Below are 27973 nucleotides of genomic sequence, written 5' to 3' on the forward strand. Positions count from 1 at the left end.
TTGTATTTCATCTTTCGCAAGCTGTATTTTCCAGGAGGAGAATGAATACTTGCATTAAACTGAATCAAGCCGACAGAGACGCACAGCCGTTGTTTTTCTCCATGGGAAGTTTTTCGTTAAGGAAAAACACCGTTGTCATTTTCTTGCCAGCCGGCGGTATTTCTTGTGCAGCGATGAGCCAGATTTGTATTTCGTATTTCGCAAGTTGTGTGAATTTCTTGAAGTTGAAAGTGAATTCGCTCCAGAAAAGAAATGTCCAGTCGCATGAAAGCCGTGGCTGTTTGTTAAACCGCAGGACCTGAGCTTGCGTTCTGTTTCTCATGGCGTTCGCAAAGGCGATTCCTGCCTTTAAAACTGCTGTGTCTGCGACTGAAAGTGGCGTGTGGCGCAGCTTCTAAAGTCTTGTTGACGCTCCTCGATGTTGCTTTCTCTCTGCCTAAGGAAGTTCGATTGTCGCGTCGGAACGGGGAGACCTAATCCTTCCAGCTTTAAGCCACCCTTCAGTCTTCTGAAGGGTGTCCGAGTGCTAGCATGTCATTTGGCTTTTTTTTGGGGGGAAGCGGAGAGCGACATTGAAAAAGGTTACCGCCGCCGCCTCGCCCTCCGTGTTAAATGATCGCAAGCCGGCGGCGGCGGCGCTCCCTGTAGTCGTGGCCGAGCGGTTAAGGCGATGGGCTAGAAAGCCATTGGGGTCTCCCCGCGTCGGCTCGAATCCTGCCCACTACGGCGCCCTTCTCCTGTCGCTTCGGCCTGCCCAGAAAAAGGCGGAGTGCCGTTTCTCTCTTCCTGCTTCTTGTACAAACGCTAAATCGCTTGGACCTGCTGCCTTGGAAGTAATGTCTTCAACATCCACCAGTGACATTTCACAGCTGGAAGCACACAGCCACGCTTTTGGCATTGGCATGTCTTTTGCGCCCTACTTCCAGCCTTTGAAGACCTAATTATTCAAACTGAAAGAACCGGCTGAATGAGTGTTTGCAGTGCACCAGGAGGAGCAGGGACCATAGCATTGGAGGGGTGAGGATGGCGCAGATGGAAACGTTTTCATGCGCTCCTCTGGGAGGAATGAAAAGAAAAGACGAAACCGGAAACAGTAGTAGCCGCAAGAGGAAGTGTCTTCAAGCGCCAAGCAAGCGCTCCTCGTTAGTATAGTGGTGCGTATCCCCGCCTGTCACGTGGGAGACCAGGGATGGATTGCTTGACGGCGAGCCAGGTTGCTTTTCTCCCATCAGATTCCAACCGCTAATGCTAACGCAGTGTGTGGGAGCTTACATGCTTTTCCTTTCCCGTCTTTTTCGGACGACTATTCCAAAGGGGTAACCTGAAGGAATAGGGGCCTGAAGACACGAGGCATTCTTAAACCAGCACTGGGCTGCACGGCCTTCTGTTGTGATCAGGTTATATTCGAGTCAAAAAGCCAGAGCATCCGCTTCCATCCTATGGAGCACGAGCTAAATCGGAAGAGGCAGGGGATACACCTACGCCTATCGGCGCACGTTCCCTGCGTCAGGCTGCTTCACCCATTTGCACCCGACTGGAGACGGCACTGAGCAAGCTTTTTGTCAGGAGTGGGATTCGAACCCACGCCTCCAGGGGAGACTGCGACCTGAACGCAGCGCCTTAGACCGCTCGGCCATCCTGACGCGGGCCCCCTGTCCCGGGGCGGTCTGATGAGCCACCGCGATCCCACTACGCTCCTCGAGTATCGCACTGTTATTAATACTACAGTGTGACTCCAGCATTAAAATGTTTGGAAAATGTGTCGGCTTTTATAATCCAGTGTAGAGCAGCATGTGATGATTTGTGCTACAACACCAAGCGCTCAAAGTGACGTCTGCGTTTGTCGTTGAAACTTTCAACTCTTTCATCACTTATGTAGGAAATAAAAAGAGCAGTTGTGCGCCACACGCAGAGAGGCCGTCAGCAGAGTGGCGCAGCGGAAGCGTGCTGGGCCCATAACCCAGAGGTCGATGGATCGAAACCATCCTCTGCTACGTGTGTCCTATGCACGATTCATAAGCATGCCATTGGGTTAGCAAAGTGCCTTCAAATAGTCTGCATCTCCCTTTCTTTAAATTCTGTCCTGAGTTTCTCTCTCGTGTGTGTTTGTGCAAGCTTGACACTTGCGGGACTCTTTAATCTTCACCAATACGGAGATGACCAAATGTGTCTTCGGTTGTTCTGAGGTCTTTGATAGTTTCTTTGAAAGCTTCAACTGAACCTCGAAATCGAAGCAGTTATGTTTATATTGATTTCTCGCTGTAATCATTACGAACCAGGAACAGCCAGCACACTCGGTCGCATTAGTAATTATGTCACGTCTCTACTTAGCAGAGCATTCAAAGGCCCACTGGAAGTAGTAAAGCACTAAAACACTGCAAAACTGAACTCGGGAAAATCATACTGGGAGCTCTGAGCGATGTCTGCATCCAAGCCATCCAATACGGACTCTGAAACCTTGGAATATCAACACTATGATGCGCTACCTTTTACCTGGAGCAAAACGATGGAATTAGAAGAATGCTTACCGCAGGATACAACTGTGCCGCTGTTATTTGGAGCACGGTTTTCACTTGCATGAAAACTACAGCAGAACGTAGAAGGATGATCACTGAGGAGTCCACGCGGGCATGCTGAGGAGATTGTAGGTCGTACATTTCAATGATTACTGACATTTGCGCTGCTGGAGGTACAGTAATCAACAAAGAACAGGGTGTGCTACTCTCGAATCCGGTCAGCACATGATGAAAAGCCAGGAAGTATACCTTGTCAAATTGCCGTCAACAGGGACAAGTTAACCACCAGCTCCACCGGCGCCCGGCTAGCTCAGTCGGTAGAGCATGAGACTCTTAATCTCAGGGTCGTGGGTTCGAGCCCCACGTTGGGCGGTGCCCGTCTCCTTATTAACAAAGTTTCCCGCTCATCCTTGAACCTCTTACACCTCGATGGTACCGAGCACTGCGTTTTAATGCACAGGTGTGATCAAACCGAGATGAAAAGGGCGTATCTAGCTCCTTGCCCGAGAGATAAATCAAGGGTTCCGCAGATAATCCCTTGGCTCCGGTCACCCGGACGCAGATAGGAGCTGCAGCCATCATAACTTGTATGAAAACTAAGAAGAGCTCCTGTCTATTTACAGTTTCATTTACTCTAGCGTTTCCTTAAACATTGCGTGTACGAAGGCTAAGAAATTGGAGAGCTATTCTAATACAATAACTATTAGGAATCTTTTGGGCATAACAGTTTCACTGTGATTTTGCAGGTAACACGTACGTTGGGAAAACATTTTGAACGCGATCAATAACCGCACTGGAAAAATGTGGGAAAGAAAGGGCGAAAAGCGACTCTTCAACATGTGGAAATATCTTCCTGAGCGGAGCCCTCTTCTCGAAGCTCAACACTCTGCAAGAGTCACTTCTCCCAACTTGCGCCCGCAGGTTTCCGTAGTGTGCCTGCAAAGAGCCATCCGCTTGAGACAGGTGCACCTCCCGATTTCATTGAACTAAGCTAGATGCACAATTTCTAATGCAGCCTTCATCACAATAGACAGTTCATTTCTCGAAAGCTTGTCGTAAAAAAAGGAAACAAAGAACGAAAACGTATAGCTGACAATCTTCTGAAGATGCAGATTCAGCTTTGGGGAAATGGACATTTTATGTATGCAGATGCTTTTCAAGCGCTGGTTTTAGAACGTCGCTGTGCTTCCAGCATCCTTTTCAGCCTTCTAAACTGGCTACCGAGGTGCCGATCACATTGTAAAGCGGTTGAGAGGCCGGAGCTGCTCAAACCGCTCTTGCCGTTTCCCATCAATCAAAAGCACTATGTTGTTTCTTTGTATGGAAAGCTTTTCAAGTCTGGCATCGACACGCACCTTTCCTGAAACGTCCAAAAGGTGAATGCTTCGCAAAGAAATCCAGTCTACCTTCAGGGGGCATGATGTTGAAATCGGAATGAGCCCTGGGTGGGCTTGAAGCAGCAGCTGTTCAGTTAACAGCTGCACAGAAACGCACCCCGCTTGCTTTGTATCATTCGCAAGTTTCTGGTTAAAGAGTAAAAAAGGCTGGAATTCTTCTGCCAGCCGGCAGGATTTCTTCTGCACTCACCCAGAAAAGCCAAGAATTGTATTTCATCTTTCGCAAGCTGTATTTTCCAGGAGGAGAATGAATACTTGCATTAAACTGAATCAAGCCGACAGAGACGCACAGCCGTTGTTTTTCTCCATGGGAAGTTTTTCGTTAAGGAAAAACACCGTTGTCATTTTCTTGCCAGCCGGCGGTATTTCTTGTGCAGCGATGAGCCAGATTTGTATTTCGTATTTCGCAAGTTGTGTGAATTTCTTGAAGTTGAAAGTGAATTCGCTCCAGAAAAGAAATGTCCAGTCGCATGAAAGCCGTGGCTGTTTGTTAAACCGCAGGACCTGAGCTTGCGTTCTGTTTCTCATGGCGTTCGCAAAGGCGATTCCTGCCTTTAAAACTGCTGTGTCTGCGACTGAAAGTGGCGTGTGGCGCAGCTTCTAAAGTCTTGTTGACGCTCCTCGATGTTGCTTTCTCTCTGCCTAAGGAAGTTCGATTGTCGCGTCGGAACGGGGAGACCTAATCCTTCCAGCTTTAAGCCACCCTTCAGTCTTCTGAAGGGTGTCCGAGTGCTAGCATGTCATTTGGCTTTTTTTTGGGGGGAAGCGGAGAGCGACATTGAAAAAGGTTACCGCCGCCGCCTCGCCCTCCGTGTTAAATGATCGCAAGCCGGCGGCGGCGGCGCTCCCTGTAGTCGTGGCCGAGCGGTTAAGGCGATGGGCTAGAAAGCCATTGGGGTCTCCCCGCGTCGGCTCGAATCCTGCCCACTACGGCGCCCTTCTCCTGTCGCTTCGGCCTGCCCAGAAAAAGGCGGAGTGCCGTTTCTCTCTTCCTGCTTCTTGTACAAACGCTAAATCGCTTGGACCTGCTGCCTTGGAAGTAATGTCTTCAACATCCACCAGTGACATTTCACAGCTGGAAGCACACAGCCACGCTTTTGGCATTGGCATGTCTTTTGCGCCCTACTTCCAGCCTTTGAAGACCTAATTATTCAAACTGAAAGAACCGGCTGAATGAGTGTTTGCAGTGCACCAGGAGGAGCAGGGACCATAGCATTGGAGGGGTAAGGATGGCGCAAATGGAAACGTTTTCATGCGCTCCTCTGGGAGGAATGAAAAGAAAAGACGAAACCGGAAACAGTAGTAGCCGCAAGAGGAAGTGTCTTCAAGCGCCAAGCAAGCGCTCCTCGTTAGTATAGTGGTGCGTATCCCCGCCTGTCACGTGGGAGACCAGGGATGGATTGCTTGACGGCGAGCCAGGTTGCTTTTCTCCCATCAGATTCCAACCGCTAATGCTAACGCAGTGTGTGGGAGCTTACATGCTTTTCCTTTCCCGTCTTTTTCGGACGACTATTCCAAAGGGGTAACCTGAAGGAATAGGGGCCTGAAGACACGAGGCATTCTTAAACCAGCACTGGGCTGCACGGCCTTCTGTTGTGATCAGGTTATATTCGAGTCAAAAAGCCAGAGCATCCGCTTCCATCCTATGGAGCACGAGCTAAATCGGAAGAGGCAGGGGATACACCTACGCCTATCGGCGCACGTTCCCTGCGTCAGGCTGCTTCACCCATTTGCACCCGACTGGAGACGGCACTGAGCAAGCTTTTTGTCAGGAGTGGGATTCGAACCCACGCCTCCAGGGGAGACTGCGACCTGAACGCAGCGCCTTAGACCGCTCGGCCATCCTGACGCGGGCCCCCTGTCCCGGGGCGGTCTGATGAGCCACCGCGATCCCACTACACTCCTCGAGTATCGCACTGTTATTAATACTACAGTGTGACTCCAGCATTAAAATGTTTGGAAAATGTGTCGGCTTTTATAATCCAGTGTAGAGCAGCATGTGATGATTTGTGCTACAACACCAAGCGCTCAAAGTGACGTCTGCGTTTGTCGTTGAAACTTTCAACTCTTTCATCACTTATGTAGGAAATAAAAAGAGCAGTTGTGCGCCACACGCAGAGAGGCCGTCAGCAGAGTGGCGCAGCGGAAGCGTGCTGGGCCCATAACCCAGAGGTCGATGGATCGAAACCATCCTCTGCTACGTGTGTCCTATGCACGATTCATAAGCATGCCATTGGGTTAGCAAAGTGCCTTCAAATAGTCTGCATCTCCCTTTCTTTAAATTCTGTCCTGAGTTTCTCTCTCGTGTGTGTTTGTGCAAGCTTGACACTTGCGGGACTCTTTAATCTTCACCAATACGGAGATGACCAAATGTGTCTTCGGTTGTTCTGAGGTCTTTGATAGTTTCTTTGAAAGCTTCAACTGAACCTCGAAATCGAAGCAGTTATGTTTATATTGATTTCTCGCGTTAATCATTACGAACCAGGAACAGCCAGCACACTCGGTCGCATTAGTAATTATGTCACGTCTCTACTTAGCAGAGCATTCAAAGGCCCACTGGAAGTAGTAAAGCACTAAAACACTGCAAAACTGAACTCGGGAAAATCATACTGGGAGCTCTGAGCGATGTCTGCATCCAAGCCATCCAATACGGACTCTGAAACCTTGGAATATCAACACTATGATGCGCTACCTTTTACCTGGAGCAAAACGATGGAATTAGAAGAATGCTTACCGCAGGATACAACTGTGCCGCTGTTATTTGGAGCACGGTTTTCACTTGCATGAAAACTACAGCAGAACGTAGAAGGATGATCACTGAGGAGTCCACGCGGGCATGCTGAGGAGATTGTAGGTCGTACATTTCAATGATTACTGACATTTGCGCTGCTGGAGGTACAGTAATCAACAAAGAACAGGGTGTGCTACTCTCGAATCCGGTCAGCACATGATGAAAAGCCAGGAAGTATACCTTGTCAAATTGCCGTCAACAGGGACAAGTTAACCACCAGCTCCACCGGCGCCCGGCTAGCTCAGTCGGTAGAGCATGAGACTCTTAATCTCAGGGTCGTGGGTTCGAGCCCCACGTTGGGCGGTGCCCGTCTCCTTATTAACAAAGTTTCCCGCTCATCCTTGAACCTCTTACACCTCGATGGTACCGAGCACTGCGTTTTAATGCACAGGTGTGATCAAACCGAGATGAAAAGGGCGTATCTAGCTCCTTGCCCGAGAGATAAATCAAGGGTTCCGCAGATAATCCCTTGGCTCCGGTCACCCGGACGCAGATAGGAGCTGCAGCCATCATAACTTGTATGAAAACTAAGAAGAGCTCCTGTCTATTTACAGTTTCATTTACTCTAGCGTTTCCTTAAACATTGCGTGTACGAAGGCTAAGAAATTGGAGAGCTATTCTAATACAATAACTATTAGGAATCTTTTGGGCATAACAGTTTCACTGTGATTTTGCAGGTAACACGTACGTTGGGAAAACATTTTGAACGCGATCAATAACCGCACTGGAAAAATGTGGGAAAGAAAGGGCGAAAAGCGACTCTTCAACATGTGGAAATATCTTCCTGAGCGGAGCCCTCTTCTCGAAGCTCAACACTCTGCAAGAGTCACTTCTCCCAACTTGCGCCCGCAGGTTTCCGTAGTGTGCCTGCAAAGAGCCATCCGCTTGAGACAGGTGCACCTCCCGATTTCATTGAACTAAGCTAGATGCACAATTTCTAATGCAGCCTTCATCACAATAGACAGTTCATTTCTCGAAAGCTTGTCGTAAAAAAAGGAAACAAAGAACGAAAACGTATAGCTGACAATCTTCTGAAGATGCAGATTCAGCTTTGGGGAAATGGACATTTTATGTATGCAGATGCTTTTCAAGCGCTGGTTTTAGAACGTCGCTGTGCTTCCAGCATCCTTTTCAGCCTTCTAAACTGGCTACCGAGGTGCCGATCACATTGTAAAGCGGTTGAGAGGCCGGAGCTGCTCAAACCGCTCTTGCCGTTTCCCATCAATCAAAAGCACTATGTTGTTTCTTTGTATGGAAAGCTTTTCAAGTCTGGCATCGACACGCACCTTTCCTGAAACGTCCAAAAGGTGAATGCTTCGCAAAGAAATCCAGTCTACCTTCAGGGGGCATGATGTTGAAATCGGAATGAGCCCTGGGTGGGCTTGAAGCAGCAGCTGTTCAGTTAACAGCTGCACAGAAACGCACCCCGCTTGCTTTGTATCATTCGCAAGTTTCTGGTTAAAGAGTAAAAAAGGCTGGAATTCTTCTGCCAGCCGGCAGGATTTCTTCTGCACTCACCCAGAAAAGCCAAGAATTGTATTTCATCTTTCGCAAGCTGTATTTTCCAGGAGGAGAATGAATACTTGCATTAAACTGAATCAAGCCGACAGAGACGCACAGCCGTTGTTTTTCTCCATGGGAAGTTTTTCGTTAAGGAAAAACACCGTTGTCATTTTCTTGCCAGCCGGCGGTATTTCTTGTGCAGCGATGAGCCAGATTTGTATTTCGTATTTCGCAAGTTGTGTGAATTTCTTGAAGTTGAAAGTGAATTCGCTCCAGAAAAGAAATGTCCAGTCGCATGAAAGCCGTGGCTGTTTGTTAAACCGCAGGACCTGAGCTTGCGTTCTGTTTCTCATGGCGTTCGCAAAGGCGATTCCTGCCTTTAAAACTGCTGTGTCTGCGACTGAAAGTGGCGTGTGGCGCAGCTTCTAAAGTCTTGTTGACGCTCCTCGATGTTGCTTTCTCTCTGCCTAAGGAAGTTCGATTGTCGCGTCGGAACGGGGAGACCTAATCCTTCCAGCTTTAAGCCACCCTTCAGTCTTCTGAAGGGTGTCCGAGTGCTAGCATGTCATTTGGCTTTTTTTTGGGGGGAAGCGGAGAGCGACATTGAAAAAGGTTACCGCCGCCGCCTCGCCCTCCGTGTTAAATGATCGCAAGCCGGCGGCGGCGGCGCTCCCTGTAGTCGTGGCCGAGCGGTTAAGGCGATGGGCTAGAAAGCCATTGGGGTCTCCCCGCGTCGGCTCGAATCCTGCCCACTACGGCGCCCTTCTCCTGTCGCTTCGGCCTGCCCAGAAAAAGGCGGAGTGCCGTTTCTCTCTTCCTGCTTCTTGTACAAACGCTAAATCGCTTGGACCTGCTGCCTTGGAAGTAATGTCTTCAACATCCACCAGTGACATTTCACAGCTGGAAGCACACAGCCACGCTTTTGGCATTGGCATGTCTTTTGCGCCCTACTTCCAGCCTTTGAAGACCTAATTATTCAAACTGAAAGAACCGGCTGAATGAGTGTTTGCAGTGCACCAGGAGGAGCAGGGACCATAGCATTGGAGGGGTGAGGATGGCGCAGATGGAAACGTTTTCATGCGCTCCTCTGGGAGGAATGAAAAGAAAAGACGAAACCGGAAACAGTAGTAGCCGCAAGAGGAAGTGTCTTCAAGCGCCAAGCAAGCGCTCCTCGTTAGTATAGTGGTGCGTATCCCCGCCTGTCACGTGGGAGACCAGGGATGGATTGCTTGACGGCGAGCCAGGTTGCTTTTCTCCCATCAGATTCCAACCGCTAATGCTAACGCAGTGTGTGGGAGCTTACATGCTTTTCCTTTCCCGTCTTTTTCGGACGACTATTCCAAAGGGGTAACCTGAAGGAATAGGGGCCTGAAGACACGAGGCATTCTTAAACCAGCACTGGGCTGCACGGCCTTCTGTTGTGATCAGGTTATATTCGAGTCAAAAAGCCAGAGCATCCGCTTCCATCCTATGGAGCACGAGCTAAATCGTAAAGAGGCAGGGGATACACCTACGCCTATCGGCGCACGTTCCCTGCGTCAGGCTGCTTCACCCATTTGCACCCGACTGGAGACGGCACTGAGCAAGCTTTTTGTCAGGAGTGGGATTCGAACCCACGCCTCCAGGGGAGACTGCGACCTGAACGCAGCGCCTTAGACCGCTCGGCCATCCTGACGCGGGCCCCCTGTCCCGGGGCGGTCTGATGAGCCACCGCGATCCCACTACGCTCCTCGAGTATCGCACTGTTATTAATACTACAGTGTGACTCCAGCATTAAAATGTTTGGAAAATGTGTCGGCTTTTATAATCCAGTGTAGAGCAGCATGTGATGATTTGTGCTACAACACCAAGCGCTCAAAGTGACGTCTGCGTTTGTCGTTGAAACTTTCAACTCTTTCATCACTTATGTAGGAAATAAAAAGAGCAGTTGTGCGCCACACGCAGAGAGGCCGTCAGCAGAGTGGCGCAGCGGAAGCGTGCTGGGCCCATAACCCAGAGGTCGATGGATCGAAACCATCCTCTGCTACGTGTGTCCTATGCACGATTCATAAGCATGCCATTGGGTTAGCAAAGTGCCTTCAAATAGTCTGCATCTCCCTTTCTTTAAATTCTGTCCTGAGTTTCTCTCTCGTGTGTGTTTGTGCAAGCTTGACACTTGCGGGACTCTTTAATCTTCACCAATACGGAGATGACCAAATGTGTCTTCGGTTGTTCTGAGGTCTTTGATAGTTTCTTTGAAAGCTTCAACTGAACCTCGAAATCGAAGCAGTTATGTTTATATTGATTTCTCGCTGTAATCATTACGAACCAGGAACAGCCAGCACACTCGGTCGCATTAGTAATTATGTCACGTCTCTACTTAGCAGAGCATTCAAAGGCCCACTGGAAGTAGTAAAGCACTAAAACACTGCAAAACTGAACTCGGGAAAATCATACTGGGAGCTCTGAGCGATGTCTGCATCCAAGCCATCCAATACGGACTCTGAAACCTTGGAATATCAACACTATGATGCGCTACCTTTTACCTGGAGCAAAACGATGGAATTAGAAGAATGCTTACCGCAGGATACAACTGTGCCGCTGTTATTTGGAGCACGGTTTTCACTTGCATGAAAACTACAGCAGAACGTAGAAGGATGATCACTGAGGAGTCCACGCGGGCATGCTGAGGAGATTGTAGGTCGTACATTTCAATGATTACTGACATTTGCGCTGCTGGAGGTACAGTAATCAACAAAGAACAGGGTGTGCTACTCTCGAATCCGGTCAGCACATGATGAAAAGCCAGGAAGTATACCTTGTCAAATTGCCGTCAACAGGGACAAGTTAACCACCAGCTCCACCGGCGCCCGGCTAGCTCAGTCGGTAGAGCATGAGACTCTTAATCTCAGGGTCGTGGGTTCGAGCCCCACGTTGGGCGGTGCCCGTCTCCTTATTAACAAAGTTTCCCGCTCATCCTTGAACCTCTTACACCTCGATGGTACCGAGCACTGCGTTTTAATGCACAGGTGTGATCAAACCGAGATGAAAAGGGCGTATCTAGCTCCTTGCCCGAGAGATAAATCAAGGGTTCCGCAGATAATCCCTTGGCTCCGGTCACCCGGACGCAGATAGGAGCTGCAGCCATCATAACTTGTATGAAAACTAAGAAGAGCTCCTGTCTATTTACAGTTTCATTTACTCTAGCGTTTCCTTAAACATTGCGTGTACGAAGGCTAAGAAATTGGAGAGCTATTCTAATACAATAACTATTAGGAATCTTTTGGGCATAACAGTTTCACTGTGATTTTGCAGGTAACACGTACGTTGGGAAAACATTTTGAACGCGATCAATAACCGCACTGGAAAAATGTGGGAAAGAAAGGGCGAAAAGCGACTCTTCAACATGTGGAAATATCTTCCTGAGCGGAGCCCTCTTCTCGAAGCTCAACACTCTGCAAGAGTCACTTCTCCCAACTTGCGCCCGCAGGTTTCCGTAGTGTGCCTGCAAAGAGCCATCCGCTTGAGACAGGTGCACCTCCCGATTTCATTGAACTAAGCTAGATGCACAATTTCTAATGCAGCCTTCATCACAATAGACAGTTCATTTCTCGAAAGCTTGTCGTAAAAAAAGGAAACAAAGAACGAAAACGTATAGCTGACAATCTTCTGAAGATGCAGATTCAGCTTTGGGGAAATGGACATTTTATGTATGCAGATGCTTTTCAAGCGCTGGTTTTAGAACGTCGCTGTGCTTCCAGCATCCTTTTCAGCCTTCTAAACTGGCTACCGAGGTGCCGATCACATTGTAAAGCGGTTGAGAGGCCGGAGCTGCTCAAACCGCTCTTGCCGTTTCCCATCAATCAAAAGCACTATGTTGTTTCTTTGTATGGAAAGCTTTTCAAGTCTGGCATCGACACGCACCTTTCCTGAAACGTCCAAAAGGTGAATGCTTCGCAAAGAAATCCAGTCTACCTTCAGGGGGCATGATGTTGAAATCGGAATGAGCCCTGGGTGGGCTTGAAGCAGCAGCTGTTCAGTTAACAGCTGCACAGAAACGCACCCCGCTTGCTTTGTATCATTCGCAAGTTTCTGGTTAAAGAGTAAAAAAGGCTGGAATTCTTCTGCCAGCCGGCAGGATTTCTTCTGCACTCACCCAGAAAAGCCAAGAATTGTATTTCATCTTTCGCAAGCTGTATTTTCCAGGAGGAGAATGAATACTTGCATTAAACTGAATCAAGCCGACAGAGACGCACAGCCGTTGTTTTTCTCCATGGGAAGTTTTTCGTTAAGGAAAAACACCGTTGTCATTTTCTTGCCAGCCGGCGGTATTTCTTGTGCAGCGATGAGCCAGATTTGTATTTCGTATTTCGCAAGTTGTGTGAATTTCTTGAAGTTGAAAGTGAATTCGCTCCAGAAAAGAAATGTCCAGTCGCATGAAAGCCGTGGCTGTTTGTTAAACCGCAGGACCTGAGCTTGCGTTCTGTTTCTCATGGCGTTCGCAAAGGCGATTCCTGCCTTTAAAACTGCTGTGACTGCGACTGAAAGTGGCGTGTGGCGCAGCTTCTAAAGTCTTGTTGACGCTCCTCGATGTTGCTTTCTCTCTGCCTAAGGAAGTTCGATTGTCGCGTCGGAACGGGGAGACCTAATCCTTCCAGCTTTAAGCCACCCTTCAGTCTTCTGAAGGGTGTCCGAGTGCTAGCATGTCGTTTGGCTTTTTTTTGGGGGGAAGCGGAGAGCGACATTGAAAAAGGTTACCGCCGCCGCCTCGCCCTCCGTGTTAAATGATCGCAAGCCGGCGGCGGCGGCGCTCCCTGTAGTCGTGGCCGAGCGGTTAAGGCGATGGGCTAGAAAGCCATTGGGGTCTCCCCGCGTCGGCTCGAATCCTGCCCACTACGGCGCCCTTCTCCTGTCGCTTCGGCCTGCCCAGAAAAAGGCGGAGTGCCGTTTCTCTCTTCCTGCTTCTTGTACAAACGCTAAATCGCTTGGACCTGCTGCCTTGGAAGTAATGTCTTCAACATCCACCAGTGACATTTCACAGCTGGAAGCACACAGCCACGCTTTTGGCATTGGCATGTCTTTTGCGCCCTACTTCCAGCCTTTGAAGACCTAATTATTCAAACTGAAAGAACCGGCTGAATGAGTGTTTGCAGTGCACCAGGAGGAGCAGGGACCATAGCATTGGAGGGGTGAGGATGGCGCAGATGGAAACGTTTTCATGCGCTCCTCTGGGAGGAATGAAAAGAAAAGACGAAACCGGAAACAGTAGTAGCCGCAAGAGGAAGTGTCTTCAAGCGCCAAGCAAGCGCTCCTCGTTAGTATAGTGGTGCGTATCCCCGCCTGTCACGTGGGAGACCAGGGATGGATTGCTTGACGGCGAGCCAGGTTGCTTTTCTCCCATCAGATTCCAACCGCTAATGCTAACGCAGTGTGTGGGAGCTTACATGCTTTTCCTTTCCCGTCTTTTTCGGACGACTATTCCAAAGGGGTAACCTGAAGGAATAGGGGCCTGAAGACACGAGGCATTCTTAAACCAGCACTGGGCTGCACGGCCTTCTGTTGTGATCAGGTTATATTCGAGTCAAAAAGCCAGAGCATCCGCTTCCATCCTATGGAGCACGAGCTAAATCGGAAGAGGCAGGGGATACACCTACGCCTATCGGCGCACGTTCCCTGCGTCAGGCTGCTTCACCCATTTGCACCCGACTGGAGACGGCACTGAGCAAGCTTTTTGTCAGGAGTGGGATTCGAACCCACGCCTCCAGGGGAGACTGCGACCTGAACGCAGCGCCTTAGACCGCTCGGCCATCCTGACGCGGGCCCCCTGTCCCGGGGCGGTCTGATGAGCCACCGCGATCCCACTACGCTCCTCGAGTATCGCACTGTTATTAATACTACAGTGTGACTCCAGCATTAAAATGTTTGGAAAATGTGTCGGCTTTTATAATCCAGTGTAGAGCAGCATGTGATGATTTGTGCTACAACACCAAGCGCTCAAAGTGACGTCTGCGTTTGTCGTTGAAACTTTCAACTCTTTCATCACTTATGTAGGAAATAAAAAGAGCAGTTGTGCGCCACACGCAGAGAGGCCGTCAGCAGAGTGGCGCAGCGGAAGCGTGCTGGGCCCATAACCCAGAGGTCGATGGATCGAAACCATCCTCTGCTACGTGTGTCCTATGCACGATTCATAAGCATGCCATTGGGTTAGCAAAGTGCCTTCAAATAGTCTGCATCTCCCTTTCTTTAAATTCTGTCCTGAGTTTCTCTCTCGTGTGTGTTTGTGCAAGCTTGACACTTGCGGGACTCTTTAATCTTCACCAATACGGAGATGACCAAATGTGTCTTCGGTTGTTCTGAGGTCTTTGATAGTTTCTTTGAAAGCTTCAACTGAACCTCGAAATCGAAGCAGTTATGTTTATATTGATTTCTCGCTGTAATCATTACGAACCAGGAACAGCCAGCACACTCGGTCGCATTAGTAATTATGTCACGTCTCTACTTAGCAGAGCATTCAAAGGCCCACTGGAAGTAGTAAAGCACTAAAACACTGCAAAACTGAACTCGGGAAAATCATACTGGGAGCTCTGAGCGATGTCTGCATCCAAGCCATCCAATACGGACTCTGAAACCTTGGAATATCAACACTATGATGCGCTACCTTTTACCTGGAGCAAAACGATGGAATTAGAAGAATGCTTACCGCAGGATACAACTGTGCCGCTGTTATTTGGAGCACGGTTTTCACTTGCATGAAAACTACAGCAGAACGTAGAAGGATGATCACTGAGGAGTCCACGCGGGCATGCTGAGGAGATTGTAGGTCGTACATTTCAATGATTACTGACATTTGCGCTGCTGGAGGTACAGTAATCAACAAAGAACAGGGTGTGCTACTCTCGAATCCGGTCAGCACATGATGAAAAGCCAGGAAGTATACCTTGTCAAATTGCCGTCAACAGGGACAAGTTAACCACCAGCTCCACCGGCGCCCGGCTAGCTCAGTCGGTAGAGCATGAGACTCTTAATCTCAGGGTCGTGGGTTCGAGCCCCACGTTGGGCGGTGCCCGTCTCCTTATTAACAAAGTTTCCCGCTCATCCTTGAACCTCTTACACCTCGATGGTACCGAGCACTGCGTTTTAATGCACAGGTGTGATCAAACCGAGATGAAAAGGGCGTATCTAGCTCCTTGCCCGAGAGATAAATCAAGGGTTCCGCAGATAATCCCTTGGCTCCGGTCACCCGGACGCAGATAGGAGCTGCAGCCATCATAACTTGTATGAAAACTAAGAAGAGCTCCTTTACAGTTTCATTTACTCTAGCGTTTCCTTAAACATTGCGTGTACGAAGGCTAAGAAATTGGAGAGCTATTCTAATACAATAACTATTAGGAATCTTTTCGGCATAACAGTTTCACTGTGATTTTGCAGGTAACACGTACGTTGGGAAAACATTTTGAACGCGATCAATAACCGCACTGGAAAAATGTGGGAAAGAAAGGGCGAAAAGCGACTCTTCAACATGTGGAAATATCTTCCTGAGCGGAGCCCTCTTCTCGAAGCTCAACACTCTGCAAGAGTCACTTCTCCCAACTTGCGCCCGCAGGTTTCCGTAGTGTGCCTGCAAAGAGCCATCCGCTTGAGACAGGTGCACCTCCCGATTTCATTGAACTAAGCTAGATGCACAATTTCTAATGCAGCCTTCATCACAATAGACAGTTCATTTCTCGAAAGCTTGTCGTAAAAAAAGGAAACAAAGAACGAAAACGTATAGCTGACAATCTTCTGAAGATGCAGATTCAGCTTTGGGGAAATGGACATTTTATGTATGCAGATGCTTTTCAAGCGCTGGTTTTAGAACGTCGCTGTGCTTCCAGCATCCTTTTCAGCCTTCTAAACTGGCTACCGAGGTGCCGATCACATTGTAAAGCGGTTGAGAGGCCGGAGCTGCTCAAACCGCTCTTGCCGTTTCCCATCAATCAAAAGCACTATGTTGTTTCTTTGTATGGAAAGCTTTTCAAGTCTGGCATCGACACGCACCTTTCCTGAAACGTCCAAAAGGTGAATGCTTCGCAAAGAAATCCAGTCTACCTTCAGGGGGCATGATGTTGAAATCGGAATGAGCCCTGGGTGGGCTTGAAGCAGCAGCTGTTCAGTTAACAGCTGCACAGAAACGCACCCCGCTTGCTTTGTATCATTCGCAAGTTTCTGGTTAAAGAGTAAAAAAGGCTGGAATTCTTCTGCCAGCCGGCAGGATTTCTTCTGCACTCACCCAGAAAAGCCAAGAATTGTATTTCATCTTTCGCAAGCTGTATTTTCCAGGAGGAGAATGAATACTTGCATTAAACTGAATCAAGCCGACAGAGACGCACAGCCGTTGTTTTTCTCCATGGGAAGTTTTTCGTTAAGGAAAAACACCGTTGTCATTTTCTTGCCAGCCGGCGGTATTTCTTGTGCAGCGATGAGCCAGATTTGTATTTCGTATTTCGCAAGTTGTGTGAATTTCTTGAAGTTGAAAGTGAATTCGCTCCAGAAAAGAAATGTCCAGTCGCATGAAAGCCGTGGCTGTTTGTTAAACCGCAGGACCTGAGCTTGCGTTCTGTTTCTCATGGCGTTCGCAAAGGCGATTCCTGCCTTTAAAACTGCTGTGACTGCGACTGAAAGTGGCGTGTGGCGCAGCTTCTAAAGTCTTGTTGACGCTCCTCGATGTTGCTTTCTCTCTGCCTAAGGAAGTTCGATTGTCGCGTCGGAACGGGGAGACCTAATCCTTCCAGCTTTAAGCCACCCTTCAGTCTTCTGAAGGGTGTCCGAGTGCTAGCATGTCGTTTGGCTTTTTTTTGGGGGGAAGCGGAGAGCGACATTGAAAAAGGTTACCGCCGCCGCCTCGCCCTCCGTGTTAAATGATCGCAAGCCGGCGGCGGCGGCGCTCCCTGTAGTCGTGGCCGAGCGGTTAAGGCGATGGGCTAGAAAGCCATTGGGGTCTCCCCGCGTCGGCTCGAATCCTGCCCACTACGGCGCCCTTCTCCTGTCGCTTCGGCCTGCCCAGAAAAAGGCGGAGTGCCGTTTCTCTCTTCCTGCTTCTTGTACAAACGCTAAATCGCTTGGACCTGCTGCCTTGGAAGTAATGTCTTCAACATCCACCAGTGACATTTCACAGCTGGAAGCACACAGCCACGCTTTTGGCATTGGCATGTCTTTTGCGCCCTACTTCCAGCCTTTGAAGACCTAATTATTCAAACTGAAAGAACCGGCTGAATGAGTGTTTGCAGTGCACCAGGAGGAGCAGGGACCATAGCATTGGAGGGGTGAGGATGGCGCAGATGGAAACGTTTTCATGCGCTCCTCTGGGAGGAATGAAAAGAAAAGACGAAACCGGAAACAGTAGTAGCCGCAAGAGGAAGTGTCTTCAAGCGCCAAGCAAGCGCTCCTCGTTAGTATAGTGGTGCGTATCCCCGCCTGTCACGTGGGAGACCAGGGATGGATTGCTTGACGGCGAGCCAGGTTGCTTTTCTCCCATCAGATTCCAACCGCTAATGCTAACGCAGTGTGTGGGAGCTTACATGCTTTTCCTTTCCCGTCTTTTTCGGACGACTATTCCAAAGGGGTAACCTGAAGGAATAGGGGCCTGAAGACACGAGGCATTCTTAAACCAGCACTGGGCTGCACGGCCTTCTGTTGTGATCAGGTTATATTCGAGTCAAAAAGCCAGAGCATCCGCTTCCATCCTATGGAGCACGAGCTAAATCGGAAGAGGCAGGGGATACACCTACGCCTATCGGCGCACGTTCCCTGCGTCAGGCTGCTTCACCCATTTGCACCCGACTGGAGACGGCACTGAGCAAGCTTTTTGTCAGGAGTGGGATTCGAACCCACGCCTCCAGGGGAGACTGCGACCTGAACGCAGCGCCTTAGACCGCTCGGCCATCCTGACGCGGGCCCCCTGTCCCGGGGCGGTCTGATGAGCCACCGCGATCCCACTACGCTCCTCGAGTATCGCACTGTTATTAATACTACAGTGTGACTCCAGCATTAAAATGTTTGGAAAATGTGTCGGCTTTTATAATCCAGTGTAGAGCAGCATGTGATGATTTGTGCTACAACACCAAGCGCTCAAAGTGACGTCTGCGTTTGTCGTTGAAACTTTCAACTCTTTCATCACTTATGTAGGAAATAAAAAGAGCAGTTGTGCGCCACACGCAGAGAGGCCGTCAGCAGAGTGGCGCAGCGGAAGCGTGCTGGGCCCATAACCCAGAGGTCGATGGATCGAAACCATCCTCTGCTACGTGTGTCCTATGCACGATTCATAAGCATGCCATTGGGTTAGCAAAGTGCCTTCAAATAGTCTGCATCTCCCTTTCTTTAAATTCTGTCCTGAGTTTCTCTCTCGTGTGTGTTTGTGCAAGCTTGACACTTGCAGGACTCTTTAATCTTCACCAATACGGAGATGACCAAATGTGTCTTCGGTTGTTCTGAGGTCTTTGATAGTTTCTTTGAAAGCTTCAACTGAACCTCGAAATCGAAGCAGTTATGTTTATATTGATTTCTCACTGTAATCATTACGAACCAGGAACAGCCAGCACACTCGGTCGCATTAGTAATTATGTCACGTCTCTACTTAGCAGAGCATTCAAAGGCCCACTGGAAGTAGTAAAGCACTAAAACACTGCAAAACTGAACTCGGGAAAATCATACTGGGAGCTCTGAGCGTTGTCTGCATCCAAGCCATCCAATACGGACTCTGAAACCTTGGAATATCAACACTATGATGCGCTACCTTTTACCTGGAGCAAAACGATGGAATTAGAAGAATGCTTACCGCAGGATACAACTGTGCCGCTGTTATTTGGAGCACGGTTTTCACTTGCATGAAAACTACAGCAGAACGTAGAAGGATGATCACTGAGGAGTCCACGCGGGCATGCTGAGGAGATTGTAGGTCGTACATTTCAATGATTACTGACATTTGCGCTGCTGGAGGTACAGTAATCAACAAAGAACAGGGTGTGCTACTCTCGAATCCGGTCAGCACATGATGAAAAGCCAGGAAGTATACCTTGTCAAATTGCCGTCAACAGGGACAAGTTAACCACCAGCTCCACCGGCGCCCGGCTAGCTCAGTCGGTAGAGCATGAGACTCTTAATCTCAGGGTCGTGGGTTCGAGCCCCACGTTGGGCGGTGCCCGTCTCCTTATTAACAAAGTTTCCCGCTCATCCTTGAACCTCTTACACCTCGATGGTACCGAGCACTGCGTTTTAATGCACAGGTGTGATCAAACCGAGATGAAAAGGGCGTATCTAGCTCCTTGCCCGAGAGATAAATCAAGGGTTCCGCAGATAATCCCTTGGCTCCGGTCACCCGGACGCAGATAGGAGCTGCAGCCATCATAACTTGTATGAAAACTAAGAAGAGCTCCTTTACAGTTTCATTTACTCTAGCGTTTCCTTAAACATTGCGTGTACGAAGGCTAAGAAATTGGAGAGCTATTCTAATACAATAACTATTAGGAATCTTTTCGGCATAACAGTTTCACTGTGATTTTGCAGGTAACACGTACGTTGGGAAAACATTTTGAACGCGATCAATAACCGCACTGGAAAAATGTGGGAAAGAAAGGGCGAAAAGCGACTCTTCAACATGTGGAAATATCTTCCTGAGCGGAGCCCTCTTCTCGAAGCTCAACACTCTGCAAGAGTCACTTCTCCCAACTTGCGCCCGCAGGTTTCCGTAGTGTGCCTGCAAAGAGCCATCCGCTTGAGACAGGTGCACCTCCCGATTTCATTGAACTAAGCTAGATGCACAATTTCTAATGCAGCCTTCATCACAATAGACAGTTCATTTCTCGAAAGCTTGTCGTAAAAAAAGGAAACAAAGAACGAAAACGTATAGCTGACAATCTTCTGAAGATGCAGATTCAGCTTTGGGGAAATGGACATTTTATGTATGCAGATGCTTTTCAAGCGCTGGTTTTAGAACGTCGCTGTGCTTCCAGCATCCTTTTCAGCCTTCTAAACTGGCTACCGAGGTGCCGATCACATTGTAAAGCGGTTGAGAGGCCGGAGCTGCTCAAACCGCTCTTGCCGTTTCCCATCAATCAAAAGCACTATGTTGTTTCTTTGTATGGAAAGCTTTTCAAGTCTGGCATCGACACGCACCTTTCCTGAAACGTCCAAAAGGTGAATGCTTCGCAAAGAAATCCAGTCTACCTTCAGGGGGCATGATGTTGAAATCGGAATGAGCCCTGGGTGGGCTTGAAGCAGCAGCTGTTCAGTTAACAGCTGCACAGAAACGCACCCCGCTTGCTTTGTATCATTCGCAAGTTTCTGGTTAAAGAGTAAAAAAGGCTGGAATTCTTCTGCCAGCCGGCAGGATTTCTTCTGCACTCACCCAGAAAAGCCAAGAATTGTATTTCATCTTTCGCAAGCTGTATTTTCCAGGAGGAGAATGAATACTTGCATTAAACTGAATCAAGCCGACAGAGACGCACAGCCGTTGTTTTTCTCCATGGGAAGTTTTTCGTTAAGGAAAAACACCGTTGTCATTTTCTTGCCAGCCGGCGGTATTTCTTGTGCAGCGATGAGCCAGATTTGTATTTCGTATTTCGCAAGTTGTGTGAATTTCTTGAAGTTGAAAGTGAATTCGCTCCAGAAAAGAAATGTCCAGTCGCATGAAAGCCGTGGCTGTTTGTTAAACCGCAGGACCTGAGCTTGCGTTCTGTTTCTCATGGCGTTCGCAAAGGCGATTCCTGCCTTTAAAACTGCTGTGACTGCGACTGAAAGTGGCGTGTGGCGCAGCTTCTAAAGTCTTGTTGACGCTCCTCGATGTTGCTTTCTCTCTGCCTAAGGAAGTTCGATTGTCGCGTCGGAACGGGGAGACCTAATCCTTCCAGCTTTAAGCCACCCTTCAGTCTTCTGAAGGGTGTCCGAGTGCTAGCATGTCGTTTGGCTTTTTTTGGGGGGGAAGCGGAGAGCGACATTGAAAAAGGTTACCGCCGCCGCCTCGCCCTCCGTGTTAAATGATCGCAAGCCGGCGGCGGCGGCGCTCCCTGTAGTCGTGGCCGAGCGGTTAAGGCGATGGGCTAGAAAGCCATTGGGGTCTCCCCGCGTCGGCTCGAATCCTGCCCACTACGGCGCCCTTCTCCTGTCGCTTCGGCCTGCCCAGAAAAAGGCGGAGTGCCGTTTCTCTCTTCCTGCTTCTTGTACAAACGCTAAATCGCTTGGACCTGCTGCCTTGGAAGTAATGTCTTCAACATCCACCAGTGACATTTCACAGCTGGAAGCACACAGCCACGCTTTTGGCATTGGCATGTCTTTTGCGCCCTACTTCCAGCCTTTGAAGACCTAATTATTCAAACTGAAAGAACCGGCTGAATGAGTGTTTGCAGTGCACCAGGAGGAGCAGGGACCATAGCATTGGAGGGGTGAGGATGGCGCAGATGGAAACGTTTTCATGCGCTCCTCTGGGAGGAATGAAAAGAAAAGACGAAACCGGAAACAGTAGTAGCCGCAAGAGGAAGTGTCTTCAAGCGCCAAGCAAGCGCTCCTCGTTAGTATAGTGGTGCGTATCCCCGCCTGTCACGTGGGAGACCAGGGATGGATTGCTTGACGGCGAGCCAGGTTGCTTTTCTCCCATCAGATTCCAACCGCTAATGCTAACGCAGTGTGTGGGAGCTTACATGCTTTTCCTTTCCCGTCTTTTTCGGACGACTATTCCAAAGGGGTAACCTGAAGGAATAGGGGCCTGAAGACACGAGGCATTCTTAAACCAGCACTGGGCTGCACGGCCTTCTGTTGTGATCAGGTTATATTCGAGTCAAAAAGCCAGAGCATCCGCTTCCATCCTATGGAGCACGAGCTAAATCGGAAGAGGCAGGGGATACACCTACGCCTATCGGCGCACGTTCCCTGCGTCAGGCTGCTTCACCCATTTGCACCCGACTGGAGACGGCACTGAGCAAGCTTTTTGTCAGGAGTGGGATTCGAACCCACGCCTCCAGGGGAGACTGCGACCTGAACGCAGCGCCTTAGACCGCTCGGCCATCCTGACGCGGGCCCCCTGTCCCGGGGCGGTCTGATGAGCCACCGCGATCCCACTACGCTCCTCGAGTATCGCACTGTTATTAATACTACAGTGTGACTCCAGCATTAAAATGTTTGGAAAATGTGTCGGCTTTTATAATCCAGTGTAGAGCAGCATGTGATGATTTGTGCTACAACACCAAGCGCTCAAAGTGACGTCTGCGTTTGTCGTTGAAACTTTCAACTCTTTCATCACTTATGTAGGAAATAAAAAGAGCAGTTGTGCGCCACACGCAGAGAGGCCGTCAGCAGAGTGGCGCAGCGGAAGCGTGCTGGGCCCATAACCCAGAGGTCGATGGATCGAAACCATCCTCTGCTACGTGTGTCCTATGCACGATTCATAAGCATGCCATTGGGTTAGCAAAGTGCCTTCAAATAGTCTGCATCTCCCTTTCTTTAAATTCTGTCCTGAGTTTCTCTCTCGTGTGTGTTTGTGCAAGCTTGACACTTGCGGGACTCTTTAATCTTCACCAATACGGAGATGACCAAATGTGTCTTCGGTTGTTCTGAGGTCTTTGATAGTTTCTTTGAAAGCTTCAACTGAACCTCGAAATCGAAGCAGTTATGTTTATATTGATTTCTCGCTGTAATCATTACGAACCAGGAACAGCCAGCACACTCGGTCGCATTAGTAATTATGTCACGTCTCTACTTAGCAGAGCATTCAAAGGCCCACTGGAAGTAGTAAAGCACTAAAACACTGCAAAACTGAACTCGGGAAAATCATACTGGGAGCTCTGAGCGATGTCTGCATCCAAGCCATCCAATACGGACTCTGAAACCTTGGAATATCAACACTATGATGCGCTACCTTTTACCTGGAGCAAAACGATGGAATTAGAAGAATGCTTACCGCAGGATACAACTGTGCCGCTGTTATTTGGAGCACGGTTTTCACTTGCATGAAAACTACAGCAGAATGTAGAAGGATGATCACTGAGGAGTCCACGCGGGCATGCTGAGGAGATTGTAGGTCGTACATTTCAATGATTACTGACATTTGCGCTGCTGGAGGTACAGTAATCAACAAAGAACAGGGTGTGCTACTCTCGAATCCGGTCAGCACATGATGAAAAGCCAGGAAGTATACCTTGTCAAATTGCCGTCAACAGGGACAAGTTAACCACCAGCTCCACCGGCGCCCGGCTAGCTCAGTCGGTAGAGCATGAGACTCTTAATCTCAGGGTCGTGGGTTCGAGCCCCACGTTGGGCGGTGCCCGTCTCCTTATTAACAAAGTTTCCCGCTCATCCTTGAACCTCTTACACCTCGATGGTACCGAGCACTGCGTTTTAATGCACAGGTGTGATCAAACCGAGATGAAAAGGGCGTATCTAGCTCCTTGCCCGAGAGATAAATCAAGGGTTCCGCAGATAATCCCTTGGCTCCGGTCACCCGGACGCAGATAGGAGCTGCAGCCATCATAACTTGTATGAAAACTAAGAAGAGCTCCTGTCTATTTACAGTTTCATTTACTCTAGCGTTTCCTTAAACATTGCGTGTACGAAGGCTAAGAAATTGGAGAGCTATTCTAATACAATAACTATTAGGAATCTTTTGGGCATAACAGTTTCACTGTGATTTTGCAGGTAACACGTACGTTGGGAAAACATTTTGAACGCGATCAATAACCGCACTGGAAAAATGTGGGAAAGAAAGGGCGAAAAGCGACTCTTCAACATGTGGAAATATCTTCCTGAGCGGAGCCCTCTTCTCGAAGCTCAACACTCTGCAAGAGTCACTTCTCCCAACTTGCGCCCGCAGGTTTCCGTAGTGTGCCTGCAAAGAGCCATCCGCTTGAGACAGGTGCACCTCCCGATTTCATTGAACTAAGCTAGATGCACAATTTCTAATGCAGCCTTCATCACAATAGACAGTTCATTTCTCGAAAGCTTGTCGTAAAAAAAGGAAACAAAGAACGAAAACGTATAGCTGACAATCTTCTGAAGATGCAGATTCAGCTTTGGGGAAATGGACATTTTATGTATGCAGATGCTTTTCAAGCGCTGGTTTTAGAACGTCGCTGTGCTTCCAGCATCCTTTTCAGCCTTCTAAACTGGCTACCGAGGTGCCGATCACATTGTAAAGCGGTTGAGAGGCCGGAGCTGCTCAAACCGCTCTTGCCGTTTCCCATCAATCAAAAGCACTATGTTGTTTCTTTGTATGGAAAGCTTTTCAAGTCTGGCATCGACACGCACCTTTCCTGAAACGTCCAAAAGGTGAATGCTTCGCAAAGAAATCCAGTCTACCTTCAGGGGGCATGATGTTGAAATCGGAATGAGCCCTGGGTGGGCTTGAAGCAGCAGCTGTTCAGTTAACAGCTGCACAGAAACGCACCCCGCTTGCTTTGTATCATTCGCAAGTTTCTGGTTAAAGAGTAAAAAAGGCTGGAATTCTTCTGCCAGCCGGCAGGATTTCTTCTGCACTCACCCAGAAAAGCCAAGAATTGTATTTCATCTTTCGCAAGCTGTATTTTCCAGGAGGAGAATGAATACTTGCATTAAACTGAATCAAGCCGACAGAGACGCACAGCCGTTGTTTTTCTCCATGGGAAGTTTTTCGTTAAGGAAAAACACCGTTGTCATTTTCTTGCCAGCCGGCGGTATTTCTTGTGCAGCGATGAGCCAGATTTGTATTTCGTATTTCGCAAGTTGTGTGAATTTCTTGAAGTTGAAAGTGAATTCGCTCCAGAAAAGAAATGTCCAGTCGCATGAAAGCCGTGGCTGTTTGTTAAACCGCAGGACCTGAGCTTGCGTTCTGTTTCTCATGGCGTTCGCAAAGGCGATTCCTGCCTTTAAAACTGCTGTGACTGCGACTGAAAGTGGCGTGTGGCGCAGCTTCTAAAGTCTTGTTGACGCTCCTCGATGTTGCTTTCTCTCTGCCTAAGGAAGTTCGATTGTCGCGTCGGAACGGGGAGACCTAATCCTTCCAGCTTTAAGTCCGAGTGCTAGCATGTCGTTTGGCTTTTTTTTGGGGGGAAGCGGAGAGCGACATTGAAAAAGGTTACCGCCGCCGCCTCGCCCTCCGTGTTAAATGATCGCAAGCCGGCGGCGGCGGCGCTCCCTGTAGTCGTGGCCGAGCGGTTAAGGCGATGGGCTAGAAAGCCATTGGGGTCTCCCCGCGTCGGCTCGAATCCTGCCCACTACGGCACCCTTCTCCTGTCGCTTCGGCCTGCCCAGAAAAAGGCGGAGTGCCGTTTCTCTCTTCCTGCTTCTTGTACAAACGCTAAATCGCTTGGACCTGCTGCCTTGGAAGTAATGTCTTCAACATCCACCAGTGACATTTCACAGCTGGAAGCACACAGCCACGCTTTTGGCATTGGCATGTCTTTTGCGCCCTACTTCCAGCCTTTGAAGACCTAATTATTCAAACTGAAAGAACCGGCTGAATGAGTGTTTGCAGTGCACCAGGAGGAGCAGGGACCATAGCATTGGAGGGGTGAGGATGGCGCAGATGGAAACGTTTTCATGCGCTCCTCTGGGAGGAATGAAAAGAAAAGACGAAACCGGAAACAGTAGTAGCCGCAAGAGGAAGTGTCTTCAAGCGCCAAGCAAGCGCTCCTCGTTAGTATAGTGGTGCGTATCCCCGCCTGTCACGTGGGAGACCAGGGATGGATTGCTTGACGGCGAGCCAGGTTGCTTTTCTCCCATCAGATTCCAACCGCTAATGCTAACGCAGTGTGTGGGAGCTTACATGCTTTTCCTTTCCCGTCTTTTTCGGACGACTATTCCAAAGGGGTAACCTGAAGGAATAGGGGCCTGAAGACACGAGGCATTCTTAAACCAGCACTGGGCTGCACGGCCTTCTGTTGTGATCAGGTTATATTCGAGTCAAAAAGCCAGAGCATCCGCTTCCATCCTATGGAGCACGAGCTAAATCGGAAGAGGCAGGGGATACACCTACGCCTATCGGCGCACGTTCCCTGCGTCAGGCTGCTTCACCCATTTGCACCCGACTGGAGACGGCACTGAGCAAGCTTTTTGTCAGGAGTGGGATTCGAACCCACGCCTCCAGGGGAGACTGCGACCTGAACGCAGCGCCTTAGACCGCTCGGCCATCCTGACGCGGGCCCCCTGTCCCGGGGCGGTCTGATGAGCCACCGCGATCCCACTACGCTCCTCGAGTATCGCACTGTTATTAATACTACAGTGTGACTCCAGCATTAAAATGTTTGGAAAATGTGTCGGCTTTTATAATCCAGTGTAGAGCAGCATGTGATGATTTGTGCTACAACACCAAGCGCTCAAAGTGACGTCTGCGTTTGTCGTTGAAACTTTCAACTCTTTCATCACTTATGTAGGAAATAAAAAGAGCAGTTGTGCGCCACACGCAGAGAGGCCGTCAGCAGAGTGGCGCAGCGGAAGCGTGCTGGGCCCATAACCCAGAGGTCGATGGATCGAAACCATCCTCTGCTACGTGTGTCCTATGCACGATTCATAAGCATGCCATTGGGTTAGCAAAGTGCCTTCAAATAGTCTGCATCTCCCTTTCTTTAAATTCTGTCCTGAGTTTCTCTCTCGTGTGTGTTTGTGCAAGCTTGACACTTGCGGGACTCTTTAATCTTCACCAATACGGAGATGACCAAATGTGTCTTCGGTTGTTCTGAGGTCTTTGATAGTTTCTTTGAAAGCTTCAACTGAACCTCGAAATCGAAGCAGTTATGTTTATATTGATTTCTCGCTGTAATCATTACGAACCAGGAACAGCCAGCACACTCGGTCGCATTAGTAATTATGTCACGTCTCTACTTAGCAGAGCATTCAAAGGCCCACTGGAAGTAGTAAAGCACTAAAACACTGCAAAACTGAACTCGGGAAAATCATACTGGGAGCTCTGAGCGATGTCTGCATCCAAGCCATCCAATACGGACTCTGAAACCTTGGAATATCAACACTATGATGCGCTACCTTTTACCTGGAGCAAAACGATGGAATTAGAAGAATGCTTACCGCAGGATACAACTGTGCCGCTGTTATTTGGAGCACGGTTTTCACTTGCATGAAAACTACAGCAGAACGTAGAAGGATGATCACTGAGGAGTCCACGCGGGCATGCTGAGGAGATTGTAGGTCGTACATTTCAATGATTACTGACATTTGCGCTGCTGGAGGTACAGTAATCAACAAAGAACAGGGTGTGCTACTCTCGAATCCGGTCAGCACATGATGAAAAGCCAGGAAGTATACCTTGTCAAATTGCCGTCAACAGGGACAAGTTAACCACCAGCTCCACCGGCGCCCGGCTAGCTCAGTCGGTAGAGCATGAGACTCTTAATCTCAGGGTCGTGGGTTCGAGCCCCACGTTGGGCGGTGCCCGTCTCCTTATTAACAAAGTTTCCCGCTCATCCTTGAACCTCTTACACCTCGATGGTACCGAGCACTGCGTTTTAATGCACAGGTGTGATCAAACCGAGATGAAAAGGGCGTATCTAGCTCCTTGCCCGAGAGATAAATCAAGGGTTCCGCAGATAATCCCTTGGCTCCGGTCACCCGGACGCAGATAGGAGCTGCAGCCATCATAACTTGTATGAAAACTAAGAAGAGCTCCTGTCTATTTACAGTTTCATTTACTCTAGCGTTTCCTTAAACATTGCGTGTACGAAGGCTAAGAAATTGGAGAGCTATTCTAATACAATAACTATTAGGAATCTTTTGGGCATAACAGTTTCACTGTGATTTTGCAGGTAACACGTACGTTGGGAAAACATTTTGAACGC

At 49.0% G+C, this 27973-nt stretch overlaps 14 non-coding genes across 14 annotated transcripts; 7 read left to right on the forward strand and 7 right to left on the reverse strand.

The window, feature by feature from the left end:
- Window positions 1-1560: 1560 nt before the first annotated feature.
- trnal-cag (transfer RNA leucine (anticodon CAG)) lies at window positions 1561-1643 on the reverse strand. Its single transcript has one exon. It is a non-coding gene; the product is annotated as a tRNA-Leu (tRNA).
- A 1172-nt stretch (window positions 1644-2815) lies between these two features.
- Window positions 2816-2888, forward strand: trnak-cuu (transfer RNA lysine (anticodon CUU)). The gene has a single exon. It is a non-coding gene; the product is annotated as a tRNA-Lys (tRNA).
- A 2791-nt stretch (window positions 2889-5679) lies between these two features.
- Window positions 5680-5762, reverse strand: trnal-cag (transfer RNA leucine (anticodon CAG)). Its single transcript has one exon. It is a non-coding gene; the product is annotated as a tRNA-Leu (tRNA).
- A 1172-nt stretch (window positions 5763-6934) lies between these two features.
- Window positions 6935-7007, forward strand: trnak-cuu (transfer RNA lysine (anticodon CUU)). The gene has a single exon. It is a non-coding gene; the product is annotated as a tRNA-Lys (tRNA).
- Window positions 7008-9799: 2792 nt separating this feature from the next.
- Window positions 9800-9882, reverse strand: trnal-cag (transfer RNA leucine (anticodon CAG)). Its single transcript has one exon. It is a non-coding gene; the product is annotated as a tRNA-Leu (tRNA).
- A 1172-nt stretch (window positions 9883-11054) lies between these two features.
- trnak-cuu (transfer RNA lysine (anticodon CUU)) lies at window positions 11055-11127 on the forward strand. Its single transcript has one exon. It is a non-coding gene; the product is annotated as a tRNA-Lys (tRNA).
- A 2791-nt stretch (window positions 11128-13918) lies between these two features.
- trnal-cag (transfer RNA leucine (anticodon CAG)) lies at window positions 13919-14001 on the reverse strand. The gene has a single exon. It is a non-coding gene; the product is annotated as a tRNA-Leu (tRNA).
- A 1172-nt stretch (window positions 14002-15173) lies between these two features.
- On the forward strand, window positions 15174-15246 carry trnak-cuu (transfer RNA lysine (anticodon CUU)). The gene has a single exon. It is a non-coding gene; the product is annotated as a tRNA-Lys (tRNA).
- A 2785-nt stretch (window positions 15247-18031) lies between these two features.
- Window positions 18032-18114, reverse strand: trnal-cag (transfer RNA leucine (anticodon CAG)). The gene has a single exon. It is a non-coding gene; the product is annotated as a tRNA-Leu (tRNA).
- A 1172-nt stretch (window positions 18115-19286) lies between these two features.
- Window positions 19287-19359, forward strand: trnak-cuu (transfer RNA lysine (anticodon CUU)). The gene has a single exon. It is a non-coding gene; the product is annotated as a tRNA-Lys (tRNA).
- A 2785-nt stretch (window positions 19360-22144) lies between these two features.
- trnal-cag (transfer RNA leucine (anticodon CAG)) lies at window positions 22145-22227 on the reverse strand. The gene has a single exon. It is a non-coding gene; the product is annotated as a tRNA-Leu (tRNA).
- Window positions 22228-23399: 1172 nt separating this feature from the next.
- trnak-cuu (transfer RNA lysine (anticodon CUU)) lies at window positions 23400-23472 on the forward strand. Its single transcript has one exon. It is a non-coding gene; the product is annotated as a tRNA-Lys (tRNA).
- A 2766-nt stretch (window positions 23473-26238) lies between these two features.
- On the reverse strand, window positions 26239-26321 carry trnal-cag (transfer RNA leucine (anticodon CAG)). Its single transcript has one exon. It is a non-coding gene; the product is annotated as a tRNA-Leu (tRNA).
- A 1172-nt stretch (window positions 26322-27493) lies between these two features.
- trnak-cuu (transfer RNA lysine (anticodon CUU)) lies at window positions 27494-27566 on the forward strand. The gene has a single exon. It is a non-coding gene; the product is annotated as a tRNA-Lys (tRNA).
- Window positions 27567-27973: the final 407 nt, after the last annotated feature.

This window comes from Lepisosteus platostomus, chromosome 26, assembly GCF_059453375.1.
Source record: "Lepisosteus platostomus isolate fLepPlt1 chromosome 26, fLepPlt1.hap1, whole genome shotgun sequence".
NCBI classification, from domain to species: domain Eukaryota; kingdom Metazoa; phylum Chordata; class Actinopteri; order Semionotiformes; family Lepisosteidae; genus Lepisosteus; species Lepisosteus platostomus.